Raw genomic sequence first — 12569 nt, 5'->3', positions numbered from 1 at the left:
TCTAAGGAAATATAACAAATTATTACCTACGTCTTTAAACACCACTGAAGACATAGTTTTGTATATAATATAGCATTTCTGTCAATGGATCCTCCTAATAATTACACACAGCTCCTTTAAATAAGACTCTTAAATGCTATTTATCCATTAGGTCTATTGTTTTGTTATAAATTTCATTTTGCCTTTTCACTGCACAATTGCACACTGGTTTAAACTTTGAACTAGTTTAAATAAAGAACACTTTAATGGGATATCATCCTCATCCAGGTTAATAGGTTTTAACTTTTTTTTTAAACCTGACTTACCTGGATATCAGATTCTTTCTTGTACTTGCATTGCATGCCTCCAACATCTTCATAACTTGACCAAGAAAATGATCCAGCCATTTGAGAGTGTAATGTGGCTTGGGCCAGATCCAGTTTCCTGCTTGCTCCAAAGTCTGCGATGTATAGTTTATTGGAGATATCTGTAGAAAAGTACAAATGTTCATAAAAACCCACATCATCGTATGCTCACGTATTTTAAATGCAAATACCTGCTTATAAATCTATATTATAGGATAATCACTGCTATGCCACAGACTGCTCTTACCAAATAAAATGTTTTCAGGCTTCAGATCTCTGTGCAAAATTCCACATGAATGCAGTTCCTGAAGTCCTTTGAGCAATTGCTGGCAGATCTCTAGTCTTCGGCTGTCTGTCAAGCATTTTCTTTCAGGAAAATCCTTGTTTTCAATCAGTTCCATCAAACTGTATTCACAAAGAGGGGAGACAAAATAGGCAAAGTAAGAGTCTTGCAACACTTTAATAGGTTGTAAAAGATGTTTCGCTTGTAAAATATTTGAACAAAGGAAATTAGCCATTTCTATTTCAGTTTTGGCAACATGTTTTGCCACTCGTTTCACTGCAACTTTTTTTTTGCAAAAGAGTCCTGTGAATATCTCTGCAGCATTGCATCCATTTGCAATCTTCATGTCTGTGTTGATGAAAAGGTCATCAATTTTCATCACGCCAGGCTTTGAGTCCAGGTTTTCAAATGATCCCATCCATCGTGATTCCTGTAAAATGCATAAAAGCATAATGGGAAAATAATATAATATCATATTTAACTGTAAAATGACCATACAGTGTATTCCTTAGACAAATCAGTTAATGAAACAGACATCTCTATATATATTTACCTTATTTGCACGTTTCTCTCCGCATGAGGAGGTTTTCTGGGAAACAATCTATTAAAAGCATTGATATTTAGTGTCAATGCATTTATCATGGTTACAGTAATTAGTTAACAAACTAACAATTAACTACTTCAACAGCATGTATTTGTCTTAGTAGTAATGCCTTAAGTAAATAATAATTTGTTATCATACTTATGGATTATAAATTAACATAAAAAATATTTTTATTAACATTAACAAAAATGAACAAATACTGTAACAATGTCCTTACTATTTTATATTTTATTTATTACTGGCAATTTGATGAAAATTATAATATTAGAAGACGTTGTACATACATGTCTCCTTGGGCAGTCAGGATCTCCGTAGTCATACATAATTTCTTGTCCTGCATTTATTTTTGTTATGGCAAATGCACACAGATGTGGTCTTTTCTCTTCATCCATTACCTATTGGTCAAAAAATCACATATACACTTACAAGTTACATATTTTGTAATCATGTAAAAATCATGTTACATTCGAGATGGGATTGTATAAAAGAAAACAGGGAAAAGTATAAGAAAATATTTATAGACTTACTATTTTAATTTTGCTATTTGGCTTTATGTGATCATCATTTATAAATCTTCCAAGTCTGTCTGTATCCTTGCTGCCATCAACACTGTGTGGTGAAATGTTTTTAGAAACAATGTTGAATTTTTAAAATGCATAATTATCTTTAATTATCTCATTAATTACCCCAGTTTTACAGTCTCTACACTGGCTACCAATTAGGTTCCGTATCACTTACAAAATACTACTTCTTACCTATAAGGCCCTTAATGGTTTAGCTCCTGCATACCTAACTAGTCTCCTACTACGCTACAATCCCTCACGCTCCCTAAGGTCGCAAAACTCTGGACTTTTAGTAGTACCTAGGATAGCAAAGTCCACTAAAGGAGGGAGAGCCTTTTCTCATTTGGCTCCCGAACTCTGGAATAGCCTTTCTGATAACGTTCGGGGTTCAGACACACTCTCTATGTTTAAATCTAGATTAAAGACTCATCTCTTTAGCCAAGCATTCACATAATGTATCTCATAACGTTGTAATTCAGTTACATCTGATCAAATGCACATTAATATTCTTCAGCTTGGGCTAAACACATCATTTTTGTTTGGTTGGAAGTTGGAACAGCAGCTACGCTAATTATTTCTCTATTTGTTTCTCTGTTTCTGCCACGGGATTTCCATCCCGTGGTAACTACGATTTACACAGGATTCAGTCTGGATTCAGAAGAAGAGATGATGCCGACCCCTCAGAGGACCGCAGATGAATTTTCCTACAAGTTTGATCACAGCACATAATCATTGCAATTAGTGTTCATCATCTGTTTGATTACACAGTAACTGATTTTAACATTTATATCATATGTACATCGACTTGACATACAGTATTCACCACTAAATATTAAAATTACTAAATATATTGTAGTAGCCTAAACTTTTGTACAGCGCTTTGCAACGATTCGTATTGTGAAAAGCGCTATACAAATAAACTTGAATTGAATTGAATTAGTTCATTAATGTCTTACCAGTAAGACTGTCCCTGTAAGGAGTAGAAATACAAAAATATTGCATCTTCGGCTGAGTACTCTTTGAAAAGATCCTCTCCTTTAGATCCAGTGATATGTTTTCCAGCAAACTCCAACAGGAATTCTCCTGGCTCAATGTTCTTGGTGGCAAATACCCCAAAACCTAGTAAAGAGAGTATTCATAAGATTAACATAAAAGCATTGATTTAAATAGACTGGCTAATGTTTTTAAATGTTAGGTAAATCATTTAAAATAATTTATCATTAATCATTTTACATGTGCAAAACTCATATACACTGTGTATTATGTCACTAAATATCCAACAACCATATTGTTAAACAGTCCACTTTCTTTCCAACTGAGAACTACATGAAAAAATAAAGAGAACTCAAACACACCTACACAACAGATATTAAAGTAGAGACATCAGCATCTTAACATTAACACTGGCAGGGGGTTAACAGATAGCTAAAACCTCTTCACCATCCAACATTCATTAGCTACTAAACTGAGTTTTTAATTTAGTTTTGCAAAGCCATATAGTAGAAGGGTAGAAGGTACCATTGAGGGTAGAATCGCAACTTACCTTTTTCTTGACTGATGAATCTTTTTTCAAACGAGTCTTTATCCTTCCCAGAAGCAATGAAGTGCAAAGCTTCCTTTTCAGGACAAACACTTACGGGTCTCATTTTCTAAAAAATTGAAGAATATTTTATAAAAGATCTGCATATGGCAAGGATTAAATATCATAATATAAAGAATGTACAACTTACCTTTTACTTTGTAGAGAAAAAGATGAGATAAGAAATGACTTAGAAAAGCACTATTTTTCTGATGTAGTCCCTTGTAGGTGAACACAGTGTAGATTAACAAATGAACTAGATTAACAAAATGAATTTTAAATTCTGAATGTAGACAATGTAGGAAACAACATAGAAGAAGCTTATAGACTTCCAAAGTTGTGGTCTTCCAAATAGGAAAAGAGAAGAGTCTGTGAGGACCACAGATATATATACACTGTATCTGGGCAATGATTGGTCCTTTGGAAAGGCCAGAATTGGCCTCATTTTTTGGTATAGTAATGCAAATTTCTGTAACTGAAATGAAACAGGCATTGAAATAAGACTAATGGGTGGGACTAATGTTGAGTTTCAGCTGTAAATGTGAAGATTCTGTCATCCCTTACTCACCTTTGAGTGTATACATTTATTTGTTCAGTGAACACACAAAAAAAAGTTATTTTGAAGAATGTAGAAAGGTTCTGGGGCACTTTTGACTACCATTGTCATTTTCCTACTATGGTAGTCAATGTTTGGTTGAAAAAAAGGAAAATTATTTAAAAGAATGCTTGTAATAGTAAAAGTTCTTGGACAGGAAAATTCCTTTTGCTCACTTAGTATGACAAACTTAAATTTGTGAGTATAATTACATTTGTCTATGCAGTTTAATACAGATAAACACAACCTTTAAAGGTAAACAGACCTTTAACAATCGCAGACAAGTATTTCACAAGGTCATATAGATTACATCTAAACAAATCTGAAGACTGCTGTGCTTTTTGTAAAAAAAAATTAAACAGAGCTCTTCCATTGACTTGCTTGTGTTTATAGAGTCTTGTTAGTAATGAACAAATAAATAACCTCAGCTACAAAAACTGTAATACATTGGTGGTAAATGGTTGTAGAAATGCAGTGAAGCTGAAACATGTTTTTGATGTTTTTAAGAGTCTAATATATTTATATATACCATTCATATGTTTCTTTTATTGTCACTCTGATAATTTCCAACAAGTTACACATCACAATCTATGATGTTATTAGTGTTTTTACTTAAAACCCACTTTAAACCACTTTAAACTTCCAGCGGGAACTATCAATAACAACTGAATGCACATTTTGTACTCCTCACAGTGATCAGATTTTGAAGCCAAAGGCTTTAGTCCTCATACAGATGAATTTGCATCCCCATTCACCTTCTTGTCTAAGGTCTGCAGCTGCAAACGGCTCGTTTGCATTTCTTACAAGGTCCCTAAGCAAACCTTTCACACATCCAAGGAGTGTGAGACGTAATCCTCATGATTCTTTTATTATCATTCCTTTGTTTGATTTAGCCATTTTCTCCTAATCTGGCATTTTAGTGTTGCTAATTCCCCTAGGTCACATTTTATTTTATTTTTTTTTACAAGCATTGTTTCTTCAGCATTAAAACTTTAATGGACATAATATGTAACTATTTAAAACTCTTGTGATTTTACTTAGCTGCAATCATTGTGAAATCATGGTTATTGTTAAAAAAGAAATGTTAGTGTGATATAAAATGACATCAATGTTTTTGTTTAAAATAGCAGGCAGATATTTTAGCAAAGGCAACTATGGTTCATATGTAGTGGAAAACATCACAGAGACAGAACTAAAGTTCTAGAACCGTGCTATTGTGTATATTTAGACACTAGATTGTATTCATGTGTTGTTGGCATAATGCTTAAAACTATTTCTTTGGAATGTGTGGTTAATGATTTAATTTCAGGCAAGGTAAATTTGTGTTTTCATAGGATAAACAGAGTTGATTCACAGTGTTTTTTTTTTATTTAATGCCTGAGATAGACATCCAAATGGCATTTGTATTGTACCCCTTGATGTGAAATTTTTGGACCTGTGAAAGATGGACAAGATGTGTATATTTGATTTACATTGCATAATTGTGTACAACACTGGGCCTTGTAAATATTTTCAGAATTTTCACTATAGAGTGCAATTGCTAAATAAAACATTTAAACTTTATAATAGTTTTCTAGTGCTATTCGAAATCTAAAAAATGAATAACAAAAGTATTGTTTATCTTCAATAGTATGTATTTACACATATATGGTCAGTGATGTAAAAGGATTTTGAACAATCCAGAAATACAAAGAAACTTATGGAATTGGAATTGCCCAAACAATGTGATGTAATAGTGTATGCAATCTTCTTCTTTTTTTTTTTTTTTAGAAAATGTAGTTAATTAAAAGAAATTTCCAGAAAAAGCAATTATGGCTATGGTTAGACAGTCGCACCACATAATATTTTGACACTTTACATAATAAAAAAGGACATAAAACTACACCAGGTGGTTTTCTTTCTAAAAGTAAAAGTGGGAAATTGTACTATATATCAGTACAATCAATATCAATATAAGTATAACACATGTTGTACCCACACACATATATAACATTATTATTACAGTTTTTGCCCGTTGCTTGAACACTATAGATCCATGCTTAGACTAAAGTTACACAACTTGAAGCTTTTGTTATCATACCTCAAACACATGTACCCATACCTTAAACAAAAGCGCTGCTTTGCACTCTAGTTGCAATTATGCAACACACTTACTCCTTTATGCAACACACTTGGTCCTGCATACTACACTCTATTTCATACATAAGACACTTCGTTCAAAAATGAAATCTCAGGGTGCCATTTGGAAAACACATGTATCCAAAATACAATACACATCGGGTAATTGCAACCACTCAAATACACACCTGAAGGCACTTTCTTGCAAAACTGAACACCAATTAGCCAACTACAAAAAGCCCTCAGTTTAGCCATTTCAAGAACTTTGCTTTACTCACCATTTTTAAACCCTATAGAGGATTTTTTTTTCGGTTTGGAGATGGCGTGTATATGACCGCCAACCACATGCCCGCATGCCTCTTCTGCAGGAAATGGAACAGGCCTGCGGTGACATTCAGGTGACAGCAGTCCATGAATGGTTTTTACATGCAAGAGGATATTTTTCTCGGTGCCTTGCGGGAGAAGACATTGCTTGCGATGTCGATGAGGTCCTGTGGCCAGACCCCAACAGACGGCGGGATCCATGAGCCCACGTATGCACAATTGTCATGATTTTACAGTACAGTGCTTTTTCTATTACTGTATTATGTTTTTTTTTTTTCATGTTACTCCAATGTACAGTGCTGCAATGTACAATATTGAGTAGGCCTATTTGCTTTTTTGGTTGTTTGAAAACGTCTCCTGAAAATATGCCTTCTGAATAAACAGTGAGAATCAAAGACTGCAGTGTTTTATATAAAGTAGACTAGTGTGTTTCCGCTGATCTGAAAGTGTATGCATATGATGCAAGTATGTGTCATTTTGTCAACAGAGTTACATTTTGACAAAGGAATGTTAGGTTTTGATAGCAGAGTTTAGGTTTTGAGAGTAGAGTTTCAATTTGACACAGATGTGAATGGTATATTTCCCAGTGTTGTGTCATGTTCACTTGTGTTTAGAGTTTTGGCACAATGAGCGAAGTTTTGCAAAATGTGTTCAAGCAACGGGCAAAAACTGTAATTATCTGCTCTCTCTCTATGTATGTGTGTGTGTGTGTGTGTGTGTGTGTCTGTGTATATATATGACCTGTTTTGAACGTTTTGAATTTAGAAAATTTTTTATTTCTTAAACATGTTTTAAACAAGTTCTTAATAGATTTCACTGTTGCACATTTACAGTCTTTTTTTTTTTTTTTTTACAGTAATGTGTATTTTGCAGTTTGTTTACATGGTGTACAATGGATGCACATATTTATGACTTCTTGTTACAGTTCATTTAAAATAAAAGTTGTTTAAAATAAACAACAGTGTGCACCCTATTATTAATGTAGATGTGTATTTCAGTAATAAACTTAAGTAGGAGAGTTTCAGTTACCAGCATTTATATCAAAATATGGATCCCATGTCTGCAAAACTAACATTTTAAATGAAATATTGATAGCTAATCGATATCGAATCGAATCGAATCGAAACCATAAAAATAAGAATCGAATCGAATCGCCGAATTGGTCACAATACCCAGCACTAATTTACACAGGGATCAAACACACTTTATTTGTTATTGTTTACGCTACTTTTTACAGGCTTATTTCTGTATTGATTTTATTTGGCACAGTGTGATTTGTGTGTCGTTTCTAGCGTCTTTCTAATGAAGTAAACATTAAGTGCAGCAGCAACAAACACCCGAGGAAAAAAGTTTGAGATCTGTGAAGAGAATTGATGGGAATCGTTTTGAGCTTTTATTTCTACTCTTTTGACATCTTTAGGGCCGATTTTGTTAGTTATATTATATGGTAAAACAGGTCAAACTGAGCTTATAATGAGTCACGTGAAACATTATTATATATGTGTATGTTAATGTAGTTGAATAGTGTGGTGTATTGTTGGTTTCTGCACACAAAACTTATTGCAATGAATAAAATTATTAGAAAATAAAGCTATATTTAGATTAATATGAACATCCTGCTTTAGTTATTTAGCTGTGGTAGTAATGAATAAGAATGTTTGTTTTCGTTTTATTTGTCATATTGAGATTAATAATTGTATTATCTTTAAGTAGAACTCTTTTTGCATATATCCAGGTCAAATAATCTCTTTCTAACAGCAAACACTTTGAATAAATTGAGATGATCCTTTGACTCTAAATGTTGTTGAATGAGGCTCATCAGTATTAACAGCTACTGAAAAGACTCTTTTATTTCATGTCAATAGCTCCTGTTCTCACCTCATTTCTTATGCTGATGTCTTCAGATCTTCTGTAAATTTACATTTACATTTACATTTATTCATTTAGCAGACGCTTTTATCCAAAGCGACTTACAATTGGGAATACAACAAATGATTCATCCTAAGGAGGCAGATCGACATAGGAAGTGCTCAAAAATACCATATGTCAGGCGTTGTTAGATGAGTACGGGCTAGAAAGGGAAGATCAGGAAAGAGAGGAGAAGAAATTTTTTTTTTTTTCAGATAGTCAGATAGTGTCGAAAAAGATGGGTTTTCAGCAGTCGCTTGAAGACAGTAATGGAGTCAGCGTTTCGGATGGGGGTGGGAAGATCATTCCACCAGGCAGGGACATTGAAGGAGAATGTTTTGGAAAGTGATTTCGTGCCTCTCTGTGGTGGTACAATAAGGCGTCTTTCACTAGAGGATCTCAGACTTCTGGAGGGAGTGTAGATGCGTAGTAGTGAATGGAGGTAGGCCGGTGATGAGCCGGTGGCTGTCCTATAGGCCAGCATCAGTGTCTTGAATTTGATGCGTGCTGTAACCGGTAGCCAGTGCAGGGATATGAAGAGAGGTGTGACATGGGCCTTCTTGGGCTCATTGAAGACGAGTCGTGCTGCTGCATTCTGAATCATTTGTAGAGGCCTGATTGTACATGCTGGAAGACCAGCTAAAAGAGCATTGCAATAGTCCAGCCTGGAAATGACCAGGGCCTGGACGAGGAGTTGTGCAGCATGCTCTGTTAGGAAGGGCCTGATCTTTCTGATGTTGTGCAATGCAAACCTGCAGGATCGAGCAGTTTTAGCTATGTGTTCTTTAAAAGTCAATTGGTCATCAAAGATTACACCAAGATTTCTGGCTGAAGTCGATGGGGTAATTGTTGATGAACCTAACTGGATGGAGAAGTCATGTTGTAAAGTTGGAGTGGCTGGAAAGACAAGGAGCTCAGTTTTAGCTAGATTGAGCTGAAGATGGTGATCCTTCATCCATGCAGAGATATCCGCCAGGCAGCCAGAGATCCTTGCAGCTACTGATGGATCATCTGGTTTGAAAGAAAGATAGAGCTGTGTGTCATCAGCATAGCAATGGTAGGAGAAGCCATGTGCCTGTATGACGGGGCCCAGAGATGTAGTGTATATGGAGAAGAGGAGGGCTCCAAGAACTGATCCCTGAGGAACCCCAGTGACCAGTTGATGAGTTTTGGAAACCTCCCCTCCCCAGGCCACTCTGAAAGACCTACCAGAGAGGTAGGATTCGAACCAGCGAAGTGAAGTCCCTGTGATGCCCAACGATGAGAGGGTAGACAGAAGGATCTGGTGATTTACCGTGTCAAATGCTGCAGAAAGGTCCAGTAAGATGAGTACTGATGATTTGGAATCAGCTTTTGCAATCCGCAGGGCTTCAGTGACAGACAGTAGTGCCGTCTCAGTTGAATGGCCACTCTTGAACCCTGACTGGTTAGCATCCAATAGGTTGTTCTGTGAGAGAAATAAAGATAGCTGGTTGAAAACAGCTCGTTCCAATGTTTTTGCTATGAACGGAAGGAGAGAGACAGGTCTATAGTTGTCTATGAGTGAAGTGTTAAGTGTAGGTTTTTTGAGCAGTGGGGTTACCCGGGCCTGCTTAAATGTAGTGGGGAAAGTGCCTGTGAGAAGAGATGTGTTGATGGTGTGTGTGAGCGCTGGTAGGATTGTAGGGGAGATTGCTTGGATAAGGTGTGAGGGGATGGGGTCTAAAGGACATGTCGTCGGATGGCTGGAGAGGAGAAGTTTGGTTACTTCTGCCTCAGAATGGGGATGGAAGGAGAAGAGGGGAGTTTCAGCCGTGGGTGTGGTCAGTTTTAGTTCCTGTATGTGTGGAGCTGAGAACTTATTACTGATAGATGTAGTTTTGTCTGTAAAAAATGTGGCAAAATCATCAGCTGTTATAGAAGTGGTGGGAGGTGGTGGAGGGGGACAGAGCAGTGAATTAAAAGTTTTGAAAAGGTTGCGTGTGTCCGGAGCATTGTTGATCTTGTTGTGGAAGTATGAAGATTTGGCAGTATGGACATGGGTAGAGAAAGATGACAGCAGAGACTGATACATACTCAAGTCAGATGGATCCTTAGATTTGTGCCATTTTCTCTCAGCTGCCCTAAGTTTGGACCGATGCTCACGAAGAACATCGGATAGCCAAGGGTTGGAAGGAGCAGCCCGTGCTGGCCTGGAGGAGAGAGGGCATATTTCATCTAGGCAAGAAGTAAGAGTGGAACATAACGTGTCGGTTGCTGCATTAGTATCCAGAGATGTGAAGTGGGTAGGAGAGGGAAGAGAGGAGGATATTGATGAAGAGAGATGGGAGGGTGAGAGAGAGCGTAGGTTTCGTCTAAAAGTAACGGGTAGGGGGGGTGGGGGTGCACAAGTAGCAAGATGTAGGTTTAGTGTAATGAAGAAATGGTCAGAGATGTGAAGGGGTTTGACCACAATGTCGTCTGAAGTACAGTTTCGTGTGTAGATGAGATCAAGTTGGTTGCCGGATTTATGAGTGTATGCAGTGGTAGTGCGTTTTAGGTCAAATGAAGCAAGAAGTGAATGGAAGTCTGCAGCATAGGGTTTGTCCAGATGCATGTTAAAATCTCCAAAGACTAGAAGTGGGCTGCCATCTTCTGGAAAAGAGGATAGCAGCCCATCCAGCTCTTCTAAGAAGATGCCAAGTTGACTAGGTGGGCGGTAAATGACCACAACATGGAGTTTGATAGGAGATGTTATAGTGATTGTATGAGATTCAAATGAGTTATAATTGCATAGAGGAGAATGGGTTGAGTATTTCCAGTTGTTGGAAATCAGAAGTCCCGTACCCCCACCCCTTCCAGTCTGACGAGGGGTGTGAGAGAAGGAGAATTTATTAGATAGAGCAGCTGGGGTTACAGAGTCATCTGGACGTATCCAGGTCTCAGTCAAACCTAGGATGCTCAGGCCAGATTGCAAGGAAAATGCCGAAATGAAGTCTGCTTTGTTGACGGCTGATCGACAGTTCCAAAGTCCAACCGTGAAAGAGAAAGGTTCAGTGGAAGAGGTGTGTATTGGACGCAGGTTAGAGAGATTGCGTCGGCGTGTGCGTGTGATGTTAGTGCGGTGTGTAGAGAGCACCGGAATGAGTTGGAAACACATGATAGAGAAGGACAGAAAGAAGAGTGAGAAAAAGGAAAGGAGTACTTAAGTGCGTTGTCGGTGTCGTTGCTCGGATAAGTCGCGCAGGAAAAGTCGCAGTCTTTACTCTTGTCGGTCTTCACGCGAGGAGGCTGAACGCTTTCGCTGACGCTTCAGCGTCAGCTGGTATGACACCGTTAAATACACAACCAAACAAAGCTTTACTGAAACAGCTAGGGACGCCTCCTGGGCTCAGTCAGCCGCAAATGTATTGCACGCACGCAAAATGGCTCTAATCGAAACTTAAATGCAACAAACTTCGCACTTCTAATTGCTCTGGAAGGGCGCGATATGAATAATCAAAGCTTCCCTTGGCCGTCCGCTCAGTTTTGAATTTTAATAAGCACAATCAAAACTACTATTAAACGCAGAAACCACTAGCAAGGCAAATAACAGAACAACAAGTGCTTAACTAACAGCAGCTTAATGTAAATATAAACGAATACCCTAGTTAAATAAATATAAGAGTGCTTTTAACCACAGCGCAATGTAAACCGAAACGAATAAATGAACGAATCCAACGACAGAGTGCTTTTAACAGCAGATCAATGTAAACAGAAACGAATAAATGAACGAGTCCAACGACAGAGTGCTTTTAACAGCAGCACAAAGCAAACAGAAACGAATAAATTAATAAATTCAAACGAGTGCTTTTAACTGCAGCTCAATGTAACGTTCGCCTATTAAAATAGTATTTAAGCAGCAACTTACCCGCAGTCGTTCTTTCTCCTCTGAGGATTGGAATCACTTTCCCCCTTAATGCTTTGCCACTTAATGCTCATTTCATTGGTGTCAACAGAAGGTAGGCTATTGATTGGCAAATATTTACATTTATTTGTGTCTATGCTTTCCAAATGCTTTTCATACAGTTCTTTACTACTTTTATAGCCATTAATTAAGAAACACAATGTTAAAATTAAAAATAAAAATGTGTGAATTAGCATCTGTTACTTTATGATACACAGACTTAAATGCTTACATCTGTCCATTAGTATTCAGGTCAAAGGCAAAAATGGGTTTATATAACAAAAACTAAATGTGTGTGTATATATACATAGTGAGAGAGAGAGAACAAGAATCATTCAATAACACAT

At 37.0% G+C, this 12569-nt stretch overlaps 1 protein-coding gene and 1 long non-coding RNA gene across 2 annotated transcripts in view; one reads left to right on the top strand and one right to left on the bottom strand.

The window, feature by feature from the left end:
• LOC141325610 (uncharacterized) overlaps window positions 1-12569 on the top strand; it is a 241861-nt gene that overhangs the window by 222405 nt on the left and 6887 nt on the right. The window lies entirely within an intron of this gene.
• Window positions 575-2874, bottom strand: LOC141325616 (uncharacterized). The gene is made up of 4 exons (XR_012353790.1): window positions 1759-2874; window positions 1516-1626; window positions 1181-1228; window positions 575-1057 (listed from the first exon to the last, which is right to left on the bottom strand). It is a non-coding gene; the product is annotated as an uncharacterized lncRNA (long non-coding RNA).

This window comes from Garra rufa, chromosome 2, assembly GCF_049309525.1.
Source record: "Garra rufa chromosome 2, GarRuf1.0, whole genome shotgun sequence".
In the NCBI taxonomy this organism is placed as follows: domain Eukaryota; kingdom Metazoa; phylum Chordata; class Actinopteri; order Cypriniformes; family Cyprinidae; genus Garra; species Garra rufa.
The sequence above is the reverse complement of the archived record's forward strand: the minus strand, read 5'-3'. Positions and strand labels throughout refer to the sequence as shown.